Source organism: Haliotis rufescens, unplaced genomic scaffold (assembly GCF_023055435.1).
Source record: "Haliotis rufescens isolate VD_foot unplaced genomic scaffold, xgHalRufe1.0.p SCAF_19, whole genome shotgun sequence".
NCBI lineage: Eukaryota > Metazoa > Mollusca > Gastropoda > Lepetellida > Haliotidae > Haliotis > Haliotis rufescens.
This window is the reverse complement of record NW_025963879.1, coordinates 2,588,432-2,607,225: the sequence shown is the minus strand read 5'-3', so window position 1 is coordinate 2,607,225 and position 18,794 is coordinate 2,588,432. Positions and strand designations below refer to the sequence as shown.

Sequence of the window (18,794 nt, the reverse complement as noted above, 5' to 3'; positions counted from 1 at the left end):
TGCCATCAGGGGTGCTTTCCTCTCGTCTGTAGACTGACCCTTCCTAGGAATTTCTTCTCAATTAATTTTTTTAAACAATTACACAACCATACCACATCACACCCAGGTGATGGCCTGGAATTCTCTGTTTTCGATAATTATCAGCAAATATTCAGCTACCATTTACAATCCTTTCTCAAGATCAGACATACCTTCACACTCGAGGAAGCATAGCCACAACACCTCAAGCATGTTGCATAACTCATACAAAACATATTTGTATTAAGTTATGTAAGAACTTGGAAACAATAAGATCCCTTAGTTAGTTTTAGTCCATGAATAAACACTCCAATAATTACAACATTATATAACAAAGAAAACTTAATTATATTGATTAAACAAATCAGTGCCTAGTGACAATTAATTTCCAGTGTTCAGACAAAAAACAAACAGTACTGGTACCACATACATTTTGTAATTAACTTTTTAAATCACCAGCTTGAGAAAATTAAATTAGAATTGATAAATTATAAATAACTAATTACAAAAAAAATCATTCCAATTGCATACAATTTCCTGTTTGGACTTTTCAAAACAGTTTGTGGTGAAAAGACATTCTTCTATGGCTAAATAATCATTAATTTTTAATTGAGAAATAACATTTGAACAAAAATGACCACATATGCTCATTGTATTTACATCAGAGGTTGAGAAAGACTCTTCCCTGTGTTGAGTCAAAGCTACCACACTCAAATGAGTAAGTCAATTTGCCGGAATCACTGTATATATTTATTGGACACTTTTACTTAAATATTAATCAGAATGAATCCTGATAAACGTCAGACTAAATCACATGGATGTAGTATTGCCATTTTGTTGTTGAAAGGTCTGTTGGAGGGTTACGGATGCATATGCAAATCTTAATTAAACCCATGATTCTGCTGAATGCTTTGTAATTTTTAACATCAATTTGAAGTCATCACTATGCAGCGTATGTGACAATATTCTGAACATATGTTATATTTTGTGCAGTAATGAAGGTGTTCACTGATTTAGCCATTGTGTTGTATGCCATGTTTTACTTCAGTGCTTCAGAGTAATTTGTTTGCATGAAATAATGACAATTTCAAGTTTCACTTCATTGACAATGTGTAATTTTCTCTGTGATAGGGGTGACAGAGGCTTAACCAGCAACACAATTTTCAATATCATGTACTTTTATATATTATGAAGGCTAGATGAATTTTCCAACCATAACTTGTGTATGTAGAAGTGTTGGTCCATAAAACCTGAGCTGATTAAGAATTCAGAAACCACTAGAGGTTTTTAAATTGTACTTATTTCATAATAGGACCATATGCCAGTTACTTTTTTTCAACATGACCAATTACAACAAAATTTGGAAACATATTTCATATGTGCATGATAACGATTATTAGCCAACATTGATAAGGATAAATAACCTAATAAACCTGACATAAAACAAAATTTGACATATGATTTATACAAATCTTTTTGGTTTTATCTTTTAAAAATAAAAAATTGTTCTATAGTTCCAATCTATCTTATACAAATACTTCAAAATGTTTTCCTGATTGACACAAATCCATGTTTCCTGACAAGGATTGTGGTTGAGTTCACCATGTATACACACCGACTATAGTCAAACAAACCAACAATAATATTAGCATTAGCATGAACTGAATCTATGCTTATTAATTAGCACCATTTCTTTTAATTAATATGTTGGAAACATATAAACAGGTTAACATAAGGTTGAAGTAACAACATAATAGCTGGATTCAGTAATTAATGGTGAAAATGTTCTAAGAATATCTCAAAATTGTTTGTGTTAATTACTGCAATGTCAAATTACACACATCTAATGGTTTCCTGGTAATTCAGAGCAATTATAGCCGAGTTCATGTCAGAGTTTGCAAGCCTCCAACACAGAAAAATAAATATACCAAGATTGTGTTTCCAAAATGGGATATATTTATGATACTAACTTAAATGAGTCATATCACTGTCACTTGAATTTTGCCAAATACCAAATAACTTATATCTAATAATTACATAATACACAACTGGTACATGAAAGAAAGTCTTTAAAAATCCTCTTATCGTCAGAATTCAAAACAACATAATCATGTAATGTTAAAATATTCTGGCATAAGTTCTGGAATTTGTTAAATCAATAAAATTATATCAATTGCAATGTGTATGATATTTGTTTTAGAAAAACTACTTTTCTTACATTTGTTTCATTAGATTTACTGGGATAACAAATATATTATTAATCAACATATAATATCTACAAAAAGATTCAGCAGTACACAAACTAGTTTTATTACAACTTGCAAGGGCATAAACCCTACCCATTGTGTACGTTGATAACAGTAAAGCACATAACTGTACTTTGTCCCAGCAAACAGCATACAAAGTTATAAATTTCAAAATATAGATCATACCTGTAGCTTATAGCCCAGTATGACACAATGTCTGTGCCTTTGAAAACATGGTGATGGCACAAAACAATTTGGTAAATCCACAATCGCGTAAATCCAGAAGAATGGTGTATCCTATATCCGACAACGAGGAGGTACGGGTTATGACCTATCGGCTCCTAATCCACTCTCCATCTGACAGGAGCTGACCACCGTTAGAGGGCCCTAGCCGGGCCCGATGATTGGGGCTACTATTTGTCTCAAAACACAAAAGGGTAGCAAACGCGAAAGAAAAGCACTTTTAATTAATCTTAGTTACACAAGCTGTCCAAGGCATTTCATTAGCTGGAGGCAGTCAAGTGAAATATTCATCAAGGACAATTCTAAAGAAGCAGTAATTAGTCAAGACCTAATCCCCTACGCGTTAATCCCGAAATTAAGGCTCATTGTTCTGTCCGGTCACTGGCTTGTTAAGACACAGCTGTGTGCCCTAGGCAGATTCTGGGACAAAGTCGCTGAGAAATTACATATCGTGTTGTAATACCCTCCGATCTGCAGGCTTGATCTTACGGGGGGGGGGGGGGGGGGAGGATGGTTTTTGAATTCTTTAGTTTACAACTATGGCAACACTTGAAGATAACACCGGGGTATTTGTGGCTACTATAGAGCAGACAGAAGAAATCAGTGAGGGTTGAGGAGGGAGGATGTGAGAGGGGTCATCTCTGCCAATGCAAATTATCTCTCTAGAACTCGTCAGCAACCGCCTGACAGACCATTGTGTCGTTTTCAATTATCACCAACAAGATGCCGACTGTGTCGACAGAACGGACAGCTCACTTACCACTGGTTAAAAAACCTCTATCACTTGATCTGCAGATAAATAAAGGCTTTTTAATCTTGAAACATATCCTCCAAAGCTTGTCCAAGCATGACTAGCACTGGGCATAAATTTACACAAGAGATTATGACACTTCACTTCACTTGAAACTGGAGAAAACAAGATAAGAATTTCTTATCATAGTGCTCATGTACAACAAAATAAATTCACTTTGAAGAAATGAAATTAAAAAACCTGGTTACATTTCACTCAAAAACCATGTCCATTAGGAAAAAGATGTCTGAGGATTACTTAACCTGTGAGTAACCTCTGGCTTATGGCATAACCCTATTGTCCACCCCTGGTATATAGCCCTGGACCTATGACCATTACTGACAACACTCACTGACCACTAGGATGAAAGGTTATGCCCCAAGAGATGAGAACGAGCAACAAATAGACCCCTAACCTGACAGAATTTCTTCTAAAGTTATAAAACATGAGCAGATTAAGCCTGATCACCTCTAATCCTAGCTATGTATTGATTTATTAGTTTGACGTCAGCTATCTCCCTTTCTCTGATGGCTTCTGTCGGCTAACTGTTGCCCAAGAGCTATTATTATTCTGCCCGAGTCACAGCATAACGAAGCCGGCACATTATCTGAGGAAGAGTGCGACCCAGAGATTGGCCTGTGTGACTAGATCGTGGCCTGGCCAGTGAAGAGCGGTAAGCAGGCCGGCAGCCGGGCAGCCAGCCACCAGTGGATAGCGGCAGACGGGCAAGGCATCCAACACCCTCATGTTGTAAATATTGTCAAGATTCCGTCACAGCATCATGGTCAACATAGAGTAAGGAAAAGCTGAAGTATTTACCTGTCAGGGACCCCTGTGTCCATAGCTGTCATCATATGGTACAGTCCGTGTATGGAAACAAGTGAAGCAAAGAGGGTCCTCTCTTTTCTCCCTCGGGGTGAAACAAGCAACTCCTGTGACCCACTTAGCCCACGATTAATGTCCATGTGAAAAGTGGTCGGACCAGGCTGGTCCCCGACAGGGACACGTTAATTATACATCCTTTAGAATTCTGCATTGGCGATAATAAATGGCAACTCTTTTGTGTCGGTGATGCCTTTTCAAATATTAGCTGTGGCCTGGCTCGGGTAATTTGGCTATCCTGTAACGCGGTGGGTCGATGAGCAAGAGGGACCGTTGCTCCTTTCCCCTTCGTCCCTACCCCGACACTCAACTGCCCTCCCTCCCTCCCTCGCTCTGGCTAGCCCGCCTCTGCTTTGCATATATGCAAGGCAATTAGCCCAAACAGACAAATCACTCATTAAGTGGTACAGTATGGTGCAGGGCGATTATACTAATGCTGGTGCCAGGGCCTTGATCAGATTTCAATCCCAGCCTAGTGTTTAGTGTAAGGCTGATTAAAATCCTCTCATTACAAGAATGTATAACACAGCACCAGCCATCTTCTATACAGCTCTCTCTCGTCAATTAATTGGCTCTCCAGAAAATATGCGTCATACTGTTTCGGGCTGTCAAGATGCCTTTGTCTTGCAGGAAAAAATATGGCACAAAAACACATGAACAGAAAATTACTTCTACACTCGACCAAATCAGTTAGAAAAACAATTAGGGATGGTAGATTTGTGTTCAGGGTTCTAATCAGCACTTGCTGATTGTACGTCTTCGTAGTTGGGGGCAGTGAAAAAAACATTCTACTCTAATATATACTTCCTGTTTTTTGCATAAAAAAGTACAGGTCAAAATCAGAATAGTTTCTCTGCTGATAAGATAAACAACATTATGTCTGGCGGAAAAAATCTAATCGATCAGGATAATTTCACTTTTCTAAAATTGGCACTTGTTGATAGTTTTTTTTTCTTCACACAACAGGTAAACAGGTACTTTTTTCGATTGTGAGTTTCAATGTGCATTTTGGCAAGGTATTAGTACCAAAAATAATTTTAAAAGTCAATGATGCTACTTATTTTGAAAAATATGAAACTTCATAAATGATATTGATAACAAATGAAACAGATATATTTCATCATCACCCCCCTGAAAATAACTTCAAAAATATAACACCAAGCTGACACCATCACCATAATACCTGTAACTTAAATCTAAGTGAACAAAACAACGATTGGTCAATTATCAAACGGGAAAAAATCTGAAATCTGAAAGTTTAATCAAATTGAATGAATTGAAATGTATTACTGATATTCGATAAATTTGCCGGAACAACATAATCCAAGATTCTCGTTTCTGTTGTTATAACAGCTCTGTGTGTGCTCCCTGACAACGATTCCAACCAAATCTTTCCCAGATTCCCTCCCTTCAACTGTGAGGACAACTCCTCCTCCTCCCAATAAAGCAGTGTGTGGAGATTTCACCTGTCTGCGGATCTTGAACGCATCGCGAATGTACGTGTCATGGGCTGGAAGGCTAAACACCTGTATCGGAAATTGATCTTCTCTAATTGCACCTTAGTGTTGCTGTAAAACAGGCAAGAGTTAAACCACTCTATAATCCTGTTTCTGTTACAATAGTGTACATTAGCCTTTGTGGCATAAAAGCATATGATTTTTTTTTAAATCCGAAATCTTAATTCTTTACTGGAAGCGAATCTGTAATTACAATTTTTTTCTGTAAAAACTCAATTTAAACTCAAATTTCCTGTTTTGATGATGCAGGTGGGGAAAAAATCCATTGGAAAAAGGAGATCTTTTTAGACTTTTTATGTGCAGTACAAATAATATCTTCTGAAATCTCAGAACGTCTACAATTGCAGTGATGGTCTATCATAGCAGACAAATGAAAAAGATACACATATAACAAAATGACTTCATATAAGATGAAAGTATTATCTTCAAAACTCCCAAATCATTGAAAAAAAAATTCCCAAAACAATGGCATTTGAAACTAAAACTGCAAAAAAAGGAAAAGAATTCTTCCTTTTTTTCTAAAAAATATTTTCAGTTATTATACCTTAATTTCATTTTTTTTTATTCAAGACATTTAAAAACTATTTCTTTCTTCATGTTTAATGTTCATAATATGACAAGTGATAACTTATAGCAATGATTTCACAATTTTGAGTCACTGCCTATGATGGTGACCTACCCTCAATTCAAACTGTTAATCTTTATGTATTCTTAAGATTAATAAAAGGCTTTTTCTACTCCTATATAAATGTAAATCAGGCACACAAGTACCACTGATGAATGTCCCTTGAATTTAGATGAATACACAAGCAGCCGTACACCTGTATGACATACTTACATAACTTAGTTGTTTGATAAATAGTATTCAGGTGTGTACAAGGCCTGAAGACAACAGCGGAAGACTTTATTTGATTAACCTCTCATTGGCAATATGATACCATCTTTGTGAATCGCACCACACCCTGCTCTTAATGAGCAGACGGACTAAGGCAGCCATCTTAGTTTTGCATATCTCTTATGTCTCTGTTAAAGAATATGTGTCTAAACCATACCTTTAATTTATGAACATATATATACGCTTCCAAACTTTGAAATGAATGAACCTCCATTTGTAGAAATATATTTTACTTTAAAGAACTAAACTACTAAAATAATGCAGGTGTCCTGTAGTTTTGTAACTTTTGTCTCACAAGAGAAGAAAAGGAAAATACTAAAAGAAAACAACACCTCAACTCATAAAAAAACTTGTTTACACCAACTTAAAATTCCCTTGCAGATACATTTGACCTACAATAAAGTAAGTAAGTAGGTGTAACACCATCTTCTTGACTTCATCTGCAGGTGATACGATCTAATATTTCATGTGCATATCAGGGCAAGACTTGACTAAATCAGTTATAAAGCCCATATGATATAGCGTTTATTACATGTACATATCAAGTGAAGTGGATTGGCTCAGACATCTTGATAGCAAGCCAGAGGGAGGTAAAGCTATTAGAAAGTATGAAACTCATGTAAATCAAATCTGGGGGGTTCCATTTCCAATGGGGGTGGAAAGATGGTAAAGACAATTCTCAGTTACTTATTGAAGAGACTAGTGACCATAATAGCATTCACATTTGATAGATGGAAGCAGTGGTAGCACCAGAGCAGGGATGCTGATTGAGCTGACAATAGCATGCCCGTACTAACGAGATGAGCTAATTAACTGGGTGCCATGTCAACCTGTGACGCAAGTGATCGCGGCCTGACGTTTGAACAGCTAGACCTCCCTATTATACAGACTTGCACAGCCTGTGCAGGTTAGCACAATAATGGCGCGGATCAGATTTCTCACTGTGAAGCTACTGGCAAGAAATTGTCGCAAATTATGAAAAATGGCGCAAACTGACTTATGCATAAGAACTCGCGGGGAGGGAAAACGTGTAAAATCGCAACCCTCGTGGCGGGACCTCCTAAAATTGCACCCTTAGTTCGGGGGCCAGGTCAACATTTTGCGAAGGCTCATTATCTTTTAAGAGCTACATGGCTGCAGCAATTGATTGGGCCTCATTTGAACAGAAGCATAGAAATTTGGCAGACATGATCAATTATGCAATGGAAGGCCAATGGAGGCTTGTCTAGATTAATCTGGTATAAAGAACACATGGAGGTGGCCCGCTGACCTTGCCGCCAGGAGTCCCAACCCACACCGACCCTTCATGAACCAAAGCGAATAATCCCTGTTTTTCGAAAGTGAACAGCTAACAAGAGTTTCCACTGGAGTACAATGCTTACCCGTATTCGGCCAGCATAACTATGCATAAAAACTCCCCTCGAACATATTATTGCTTTCTGTGCATGAATAAAGACACATCAAGAATACTTCTACTTGTGTATTAAAATAATTCACATTTGCTTGAGAATTTCCTAGCAACAACGAATTGCATTTCCCTTCTGTCAAGGAATTTAGTAATAGGCCCTCTGCATTACAGCAACCCTTCGTGCAGTTAATGGTTTCTCACTGTTCGAATTATGAATCCTTTTAATGTAATGCTTTCTGTGCCAATATTTAGACACAATGTATCACAAACCAATCAGAACAGGCATTGGGCGTCGCAGGTGGCAATGGCACACAAAAATCAGGGAAATAAAATTCTGACAGACTGAATGCAGAATTGGACTACCATTAGCAGATCTGTAATGTCTTCATTACGTGGGATTAAAGAGAACTGGATAAGATTAGAGAACAAAGTTGCTCCACATTCTTCCTACTTTGTTTTTGGCCAATCGTTGAGAGGACGCCTGGAGATTATGATAAACAGGTTTAAGCTTAGACAATAAGGCTTGTGTCTTATGTACACAACAACCAATTAGGGGTTTAGTAACCAAGGGTCGAGGCTGATAAACAAATGGCCTCCCTGGTCCTCCAAAGCTCTTGTGATAACATGTCTGATAAAAGAACATTGCCATTATGCAAGAAATTTAATTTCGTGAATGACCTTTCTTACGCTACATAATTAACACATTCATCTGTAGTGACAAACCAGGCAGGTTCACGTATGCCGACTATGTACCTGAATAGGATGTTAATTACAGGTGGGTTGTCGGCTGAGACAATTACTGACTTGTTTGTCTGTTGCGATAACGAATGTACTTAAGTTTATCATCGTATGTTGTTGACCTACATTGAAGAAGAAATTGTGCCTGAACAGGGTGACGATTCAAGACATTAGAACTGATAAGAAACTTTATTATATAACTTATGAATCAATAAGGTCATCATGTAAGTCAATTCCGGCATAAAACTAGGTTATAAAGTTACTTTGTACCCACAAAGGGTTAGGTCAAATGTGTGGACTTTCATACTTTGATTGTTCTTTCTTTTAACAGACGTATACTGAGATAGAATTATATCTGACCCTTCTACCATGTGTACTCTGTCACCCTCACACTTTGCTAATGACAACAAGTCAAACAGTGATCTTTCCTTTCTCTCACAACCTTCCACCTGGATGCTCTACCAACCAAGACCCTCTACCCACCCAGACCCTCTACCCACCCGGACGCTCTACCCACCAAGACCCTCTACCCACCTGGACGCTCTACCCACCCAGACCCTCTACCCACCCAGACCCTCTACCCACCAAGACCCTCTACCCACCCAGACGCTCTACCCACCCAGACGCTCTACCCACCCAGACCCTCTACCCACCCAGATGCTCTACCCACCCAGACCCTCTACCCACCCAGATGCTCTACCCACCCAGACCCTCTACCCACCCAGACCCTCTACCCACCAAGATCCTCTACCCACCCAGACGCTCTACCCACCCAGACCCTCTACCCACCCAGACCCTCTACCCACCCAGACGCTCTACCCACCCAGACCCTCTACCCACCAAGACCCTCTACCCACCCGGACGCTCTACCCACCAAGACCCTCTACCCACCTGGACGCTCTACCCACCCAGACCCTCTACCCACCCAGACCCTCTACCCACCCAGACCCTCTACCCACCAAGACCCTCTACCCACCCAGACGCTCTACCCACCCAGACGCTCTACCCACCCAGACCCTCTACCCACCCAGATGCTCTACCCACCCAGACCCTCTACCCACCAAGACCCTCTCCCCACCCAGACCCTCTACCCACCCAGATGCTCTACCCACCCAGACCCTCTACCCACCCAGACGCTCTACCCACCAAGACCCTCTACCCACCCAGACCCTCTACCCACCCAGATGCGCTACAGATCAACACTCACCACCCTTAGACCAGCAACAGATCAACACTCACCACCCTTTGATGCAGTCACCCCTTCCTCAGACCCATCTGTGAGTTCATTCACTCATATTTACTTCACTGGGTAACATTTAAAATCCTTCACACAATAATCTCGCAGTGTGAAGAAATCCAGGTAAATGCAAGTGATTACATGGGGACCTAACAATGTTTGATTGCTACATATACCAAGTGTGCTCTCCCTTCCGACTGTCCCACGCTGACGAACTGTTGTTACATGCTTCAATGGCTTTTATTCCGTTTGCACAACATTGAAAATAACCTTTGTTTGTTTCATCCCGTTTGACAACTTGCCTGAAAAATCATACCACATATTTTCAGGAGAGCTTTCTCAATTAGAGCCCCTAATGTGTGGGACATATCTTTAAGATGTCAGAGAAGATAGGCACAATGTAGGACTCAAATATGCCTCTAAATTTGAAGTCGTGCACTGACATAAAAAGTCCCCTTTTGTAAGATGTCATAATTTTTAATTATATACACATTTTATTTACTCCTTTCTTATTGTGGTGAAGTTTAAGTCTCACCATGAATATGCAGGATCCTTTGAAGGGATTAATACTAGTTCATGTATAACATTGAAAATGAAATTTAATGTCATTGAAGTCACAATCGAATATTCACACCCTTTGGGCATGCAGCAAATGCCTATTAAATCACAGCAAAATGGGTGTGCATGTTTACCTTTGATGTCTATACAGACGTCGATGCAGACAGTTTTTATGTCGTTTCATTGTACCGATATTTACCGGGAGAATGTTTTGTTTAATGCTTGACAGATTTACCTCAATTTGTTCAGGGTTACAAGAGACTAAAATTAATAACAATTATAAGAATGCATATCATTACTTTAATTAAGAAATAAACGACAACATATATGAGATATGAACATCATTATGTACAGCCTCCTTTAGGATGTTGTACAAACTTTAAAACTACTTACCCAAATTTGGATAATGATGACTCCCTGAATAGAATCTGACCTCTGAAATGTCTGGACAAGTCCATTTTACAACAAGTGGGTTAAGTTTGGTATTTCCTCATGTCGATCATATGTACCTTTTCTCCTAATACTGATTGTAATATCTCTCCCACTTTGAGATGCGATCGTTCGGCCACTGTGTTTATCTGTGTAGCCCAGCTACATATACGGGGAACAACTTACCAGACACTTCCCTCTCAAAAATAAGGTTGTCCAATATATGATGCCAACAATTTGCAAGCGCATGTTTGAATCCTCAGAAATGACGTCATGACAGAACAATGTTTTATCGTGAAATAAACCACGCTTTGTTCTTCATTGTTCTTTGCGATTTATTGTGTAGCTATCTTATATAGTATTTAAAGAAATGAAACGTTGTGCCTTTAAGTCAATGGTGGAAATAAGAAGCTGAGGTTCACAGTGCAGGACAATGGAATGTTTAAACATTTCCTAAGAATTCCTTGGTTCTGGGGATAACTTCATCATTTCATCTGTTGCTCCAATCCAATGGCGTCATCAACAATTAATTTTCAAAAGAAAATGTCAATTTCACTAAAGACTTATATTTCCATTTACAACTAGAACCCAACTTCAATATGAAATTATAATGTATATATCTGCATCAGTCAGAATAAAAGTTATACAATCACAACCTATCACATCAACAAATGATATGCAGTTTCAAATGCTTGTGTTGCAACAACATGTTGAACCAACTCATTAGCTCTGACACATTGAGAACACTGAATGCCTCTCTCTCTCAGATACCAACACATGTTAATTCTGCATCCCACTCTCTCCGACATGACAGTTCCCCCAAAGGTTTCTGACTTCTCTGATTCAGGGAACTATCCTGGAGGATAGGGCCCCTGTCAACATAATTGTCCTTCCCAGGAATAAAAAGTGGATTGGATGGTTACATGGTGTAACTCTTACACCCTGGCAGGGGATACTAGGGACCTGTTCTTACCTGGAACAAAACAACATTTACTCATGCACTCTTAGGAAGTAGATCATATTTCTGTTGCAAGGAAACATTTACCATTAAATAAATAAATTGCAATTGATTCGGTGACATTTCATTGGCTAACCAAGCAATCTTTTTAATGGGTTTAGGTTTCAATAAACCGAAACAAAAATTAGGCAATGCCCACAGACTACTTTTTCTTGATCGATAAGAGAATGTGCAGGCATTATTGCCCTGAACGATGTCACACATTGTGTATTGCTTTCCTTAGTTTTGTGTGTGTTAATGATATAATAGGCAGTTTGTGAAGTTACTGCTGTTGACATATTTATTTATTAGAATTCATTTCAATATGTTGTTGTGTTTATGGAGTTGAAGTCAATACTTAATTGCCACAATTAAGGATGACAATTCATCTGCAAAACATGTACTTGTTTGCCTTGATTTCAATCAGTCGTTATGCTGTATGGTGGTCTGTCATACTGTTTATGATGGTGAAGTAACTCTTCTTACTTTCATAACACAAATGCCAACCAGTTTGTTCAGTCAAAGCAATAGATAAATTTTACATATATCAAACACTGATTCCTTTGATTTCAACAAGAACAAACAAAATTTCCAACTTGAATATATTAATTAAACGAATCCTCGTGTCCTAAGTTCAATTCAACAAACAAAATTTGACAACCCTAGATTACAGTGAGTCATTAACTTAAACTGGAGCCAGATCAAAGTGGCTATCTGTCGATGTCAACTCACACCTGGCCACCTTATCACCTGTAAGATCGTTAAGAGACAGGTAAGAGCAACCTCACTGATATATCGACTTGTATTACCTGGCTGAAATAAGGTCTGAAAATGCTTGTCTCATTATGGTCTCAAGACAATGGAAAGAGAGACTATTAACATCAATATTTCAACAGACTCTGTCAAAGCACTTGGTCTTTTTTTAACAACCTATCAGTTCATGGAACTACATGATTGTGGCTGGTGTCCTGACAACTGTACATTGCTAATTTGGATTATATGACATCTTCAGGTAGAAAAGTTTCAATAAAGCAAGTTTTCAATCAAGCATTATTCAACCTTGATGCAAAAGTCTGCAACCTAGATGAGAAAAGGCTTGAATTAATTCATTCACACAAAGCAATGGTCCCAGTCCAAAATTATCTTTGTGCTAATGATGAGGATCCGCCTACAAGTTGGCACAATCAGGCTACCAATACCAAACCCTGCAGGTTTATTATGAGTGATTTGTATCAGTCTACTACTCTTTAACCCAAATATAATGTTTGGGTTTGAAAGTTTGAGAAACTCATTGACTGAAACAATCTAACAGACATTTCAGCTCAATTTTGTATTATGTGCCATGAGGCCTTTTACATATAGTCTGTTACAGAAACTTATGCCATCATCTGGGACAGCCATTATAACTTGTCATCAGTTCATTTCAGACCAGTAGTTTATAAAAGAAAGTAAACAAGATGCAGGGGAGAAAACAACTGCCCCAAGTGCTAACAGACTATTGGCCATGCCATCAGAGAGAACCCTCTAGCCTTCTAAACACGAGTTCCTGTTCTAGCACTGAACATACATACAATCAGTAGCTCCTAACACTACACCATAGCACAAGAAACATGACAATTAAACAGATCTAATAAATGATGATTTACCTGTGAAATATTATGAAAACAGCATGTAAACCTATAATCCAATATGGCTGACAGACACTGCCAACATTCCACTGGTTGATATGCCTGTATATCACCTCCACTAATTCCCACACAGTTAGCAGAAGGGATTACATGACCTGTCTAATGACACCCTGCTTCCCTAGCACCTCATCCCCCCCCCCCCCCCCCCCCCCCCCCAACTTCTGTACCCCCACCCCAGCCATTGTCAGGGGTCTGCAATTACCTGGACGTAATGAGGAGGAAATCGGTGTTGAAAGGAAGAGAATGGACAGCATCGTAACAGTTGGAAGACAAACAAAGCATCAGTTGACAGCTCCAGATCATTTTAATTCCTTATTCAGAGCCAATGCAGTGACCTTCACCATGACCTTTGACCCTTGCCACTTCTCTTTGATTGGAGTTTATTGAAATGACTGCTAATCATACCGGTAAATATTACCTCATACCTGGCACATAAAACAATCAACAGGTGTAGCTGGCGCTAGGCTACAGATGAGATATGTCTGTAGCAAGAGGACAAGTGCTCCCTCCCTTGATTTCACTCTCACCTGGAGGGCCACTGATTGATCACCCTACACGCCTTCAGACAGTAATGGATGGATGTTTCTTCTAGCTTTCATTATACATTTCTCTAATCTTTCAGTTACAACAAACAAAAGTATGTATACATGGACAACAAGGATAGGTACGTAAGTATTTGGTGGTTTTCTGCTACGATTGTAACTATTCACCGACACCTACGATATCATCGATACAAGGTACAGACGATACTTGAATCGTCAAGTTGTGAGATCGCGATATACTGAAAATAGAACAGGAACTGATAAAGTTACCTCCAGTAATGGCAGATGTAGCATAGCACAACTTGTAAGCATGTTAGAACATGATGTGGACGCACCCTCTAACTATTACATTTAATAACCAACCCTTCATTTAAAACTCTTTTGTTCTTGTTGATATCTGGCCATGTCGACCCATCACTGCCTAAGAATTGAATAGTTTTCTCTTACGTGACGCATAATACCTACCCTTGTTGTTTTGCATAAAGTCATTTATCTATTTGTGCAACAGGAAAACAGTCATGACAATTATACAATGTTTGGGTATTCACTCTTTATTCCGATGTGAAGCTTTTTACCAACAGCGATATGAACTCTTAAATAAGCATTATCTTCAGTTTCCAAACATGTCCCAATGTAAGAAAACTATGACCACAAACAGTGTAAGAGATCTAAAAGGCTTATCAAAATTTCTTAACAATGTGTTCAATTCAATTGGTAAATTTTATTCGTATCCACGAATCCTATTTTTGTTAAATGCTGTCATTTTGTACATAATAAAATTTGCATATAATTGTATCTCATGTACCACTGTGGGTGGTTTTTCTGAGAATAAATGAGTTTGAGGTAATTACAAACTCTTGGGCGACTTTATTCGATCCCATCAGCCAATATCATAATAAATATGTTAAGCCTCACGCTTCTCTTTTCTCCCATATCATGACTCCTGAAACATAACTGGATAACCTGGACATGACATGATATCCTGAATATCATCCTGATACACCATACCATGAATAAAAGTCATACCGTCAACCTGATACACAATATGATAAATACATGTCATACCGTCAACCTGATACACAACACGATAAATACATGTCATACCGTCAACCTGATACACCATACCATGAACGCATGTCATACATGTCATTTTGGTACATTCACATGATCTTATGAAAATACTCATGAAACACTCTAATTTCCTGTTATCAAATAATGAAATAGATAGGTTCCAAACTAGTTAGTATTACCTTTCTGTAATTAGAAATGTCAAAATACACCCAGCAGATGCCGAAGAGCAGCTCCCATTTCCAGTCAGATTAATATATTTCGGTCTCTAATTCCCCAGTTATTATGTCAGAAACTAATCACTGCATATGAACCTGATATAGATGAATTCATTTAGCTCAATCTCTAATGAACATAGAGTAATAGAATATTGACTATTGATCTAGTGCGTCCATGATTAGCGTCATTTTCAATCTTTTAATTTATATATATCCTACAAATCTAAATTGTAAATCCTACTAATGGTGTGAAGGTCATAACTGCTGACTAAAACACCATTACTTAAAGACAGCCTATGAATTAATTATGAACTAAACCTCAAATCTCCACCTTACACTCAGCATGGGGGGAACGCAAGCAATGGGCCCGGTGATAAAACCAACAACAGTTTTACTTCACTCTTGCTTAATGACTATAATGTAATTACAAGTTTGGTGATGATTACACTTTATAGCTTTTAAAGGGTAAAGATCCCAACAGGGGTCAGAGGTTAAAAGGGGAACTTACCAGTGGGAGGGAATGATGCCATGACTATCAAGGGCTACCTTTAATTGTAAGCTTGCACCATGAAATTACAGACAATGAATAACAACTGTGTTGGGCTATGACATAACTGTTGACAGTTAGCTTTGATTTACAGTTTCTTTCAACCCTCTAATCAGAGATACATCAAACCCCACATCCACACAATGCTACTACACATGTTTAACACTATCATGTAGGGGTTTGCACTGACACCATATGCTGTAATAAGCTGCTGTTGAAGTTAAACATATATACCTTCAAAGTAACGAGCTGGCTTTGGGATATTACAATATTAATAAATTGATCATTATTCCAGTAATATTTAGAAAACACCTCCAGAATGAAGTTGGAAATAAACAGCTGCAGATGAATAGGTTAAACTGAGAAATGATACTCTAACAAGAAGAAACTAATTTGCAAAGGCAAAAATTACCATCACTGAACAAATAAGCTCTTGTGCATTATGATTATTCATGAAATTTAATCACAAAATGACTTTGCATAAATTAAAATATTTCAGACTTAGTTTTGTTACCTTCGTGAATAATGCTTGAACGTAAGGTACAATGTTCACACATGTCATCAGAGCGAACAGGTTTGAAATGATGGATTCACCTTTTCACACAGAAACCACCAATGAGTCATGATGAAATGTAAACTTTATGATTTTCATAAACATGATAACTGTATTCTCTCTTCTGAAATGCTCATGACTGTCTTAACAGATACTATGATTAGAGGCTCGTCTTGATTCGTGATCCGACATTGCAAAGACGACCTTCTTCGACGTGTTTTCACACAAAAATATCATAATCATGTGGTTCAGTAGCTTTCTTTGCTTTTCCAAACATATATTTACCCAAAAACTTAGAAATACTTTTTAAGGTGAATTAATTGGGCTAGGCGGATGCTTCAACGAAAGGAAATGAGAAAATAATCTGTAAGGAGGATGCTCTGATGTGGAAGCTACACACACAGGACAATAGGTAGACTTTACATCGTTTCCAAATTAGTGTCACCCTAATGACAATGGCCGACCAGACTCAGATTAAGACTGAAGATTAAAATCTCCGTGTTGAAAAGGTATAGAGACAAAGTCCGCAGAAATAATTACAGAGGGGTAGCCATGCTAACAATTGCAAAGAGAATTCCCATACACAACACCATGGGCACTGATCATATCATTATCCACCCTCTAATCAGACCAGTCCAAGTGATGGTCAACAAGAGAACAAGATAATGGCTGGTTCTATTGTCTTGGGAAGGGGTGCACAGGTATGTTCATCAGCACATGCCCTGAGGTGGCAATGAGATGAAGGGGATGTTGAGGCACGCTGGTCATCATATTAAACAATGGCTTTTGTCCACATGTGACAAACACAGGTCACATGACTTGCTTGAGCGCCTCACCTGGGTGCCGAAGTCCTTGATTCATGTAACTGTACCACAGCATTATCAGGGAGTACTTTGAAGAAGAAGCTTGTCTTAAATCAATTTCTCCATTCAGCCTTACTGTTTTGGACACAGTTTGATTGCACATTGTTCCACCATTTCAACTTTATACCACTATCTATGCCATACAAAACTAGTTCAACATTAATAAATTAAATTATTCAAAATGTGTAAAAATATTATAAATAATAACTTTTAAATAAAAGTTTTGTAATATATAAAATATCCAATCCATCTGCTTAAGATGAACAATATACAATAAAAACAGACGCGACTTAGATTTCAACTAATTTAATCTTTTCGCAAAGTCAAAATTCTTAAGTCAATCCGTCTTCCTGAAACTACAGTTCCTAAATGCCACATAAAGATCTTAAACAGTAAACAAGCTCCAAATTTTTTAATTAATTCACAAAATACTACTGTCATCTATGTACAAGAAAACCCCATATTGTGTTACATTTTACCTGTTATAATTAACAAGTTATATTACACAACTAGGTGTTGTCAGTCAATACACTGTGTGCCATCTATAACAGGACATTTGGCAAGACTTAAGCCCCCCTGTAGCTATGAGAAGACCAGATAACAAGCATAAACCAAGGGAAATGATAATCACACCCGAGCACATTAAACATCAAACATTCATACACATTGGCCAGGGGACAAAGGAACCCATTGGTATGAAGCTAAACATGACATTACCATTAAAAATATCATCTCCAATTCATTATGTGCCAAGAATACACAATACCTACATTGGGAAGAATTTCTGAATTAATTTGTTCACTTTGAAGCTATGTTTGTTTTTGTTGGTTGGCTAAATATATGTCACATTTCCATTCTGAATGTTGATAAATGTGTTTTTATTTTGTTTGTGTGACACATATAATTTGTTTGGTTAATTCTACTACTTAAAACTGATTTTTTTAAATAATATTTTAAAAATTTTTAATATTTAATTTTTGAGTGAAAAATACATAAATTTAAGGACCCAAAACAGATTATCATCTGTTTCATTAAGATATGTTTACAGAGAAATGAGAGCCTTCGATTTCATCATCTCAAATAATTAAACTCAATAAATGTATAATGTATTTTTTACATATCAGTATTAAAACTATGCACTCCCAGTTGCAGCTGTGCCATTTAGTACGGCAGATTTAAGTTGTCCCAGAGTGTAAAATTTCCTTTCTTATATGCGACAGACACAGAAAAAAACACAAGATGGAAAATCTCATGTGCACGCGTTTAAAGCGACTTGATATGACTGGGCATTGACTGGCAGCCGACTAGCTCGCCACTTTTCATCAATGGAGTTGATCAGTATCGCCATACCTCTTCC

The 18,794-nt window shown here is 37.9% G+C and overlaps 1 protein-coding gene across 11 annotated transcripts in view; it reads right to left on the bottom strand.

The window, feature by feature from the left end:
• The window catches only part of LOC124120841 (zinc finger homeobox protein 4-like), a 128,425-nt gene that overhangs the window by 42,814 nt on the left and 66,817 nt on the right, over window positions 1-18,794 (bottom strand). Inside the window, exon 1 of one of the 11 annotated variants that reach the window (XM_046483720.2) lies at window positions 4,117-4,464. The exons of the other annotated variants lie outside the window; for them this stretch is intronic. The gene's annotated coding sequence lies outside the window, so the exon portion shown is untranslated. Of the gene's footprint in view, window positions 1-4,116; window positions 4,465-18,794 lie in introns of those variants that run through there. 11 annotated transcript variants of the gene reach the window in all.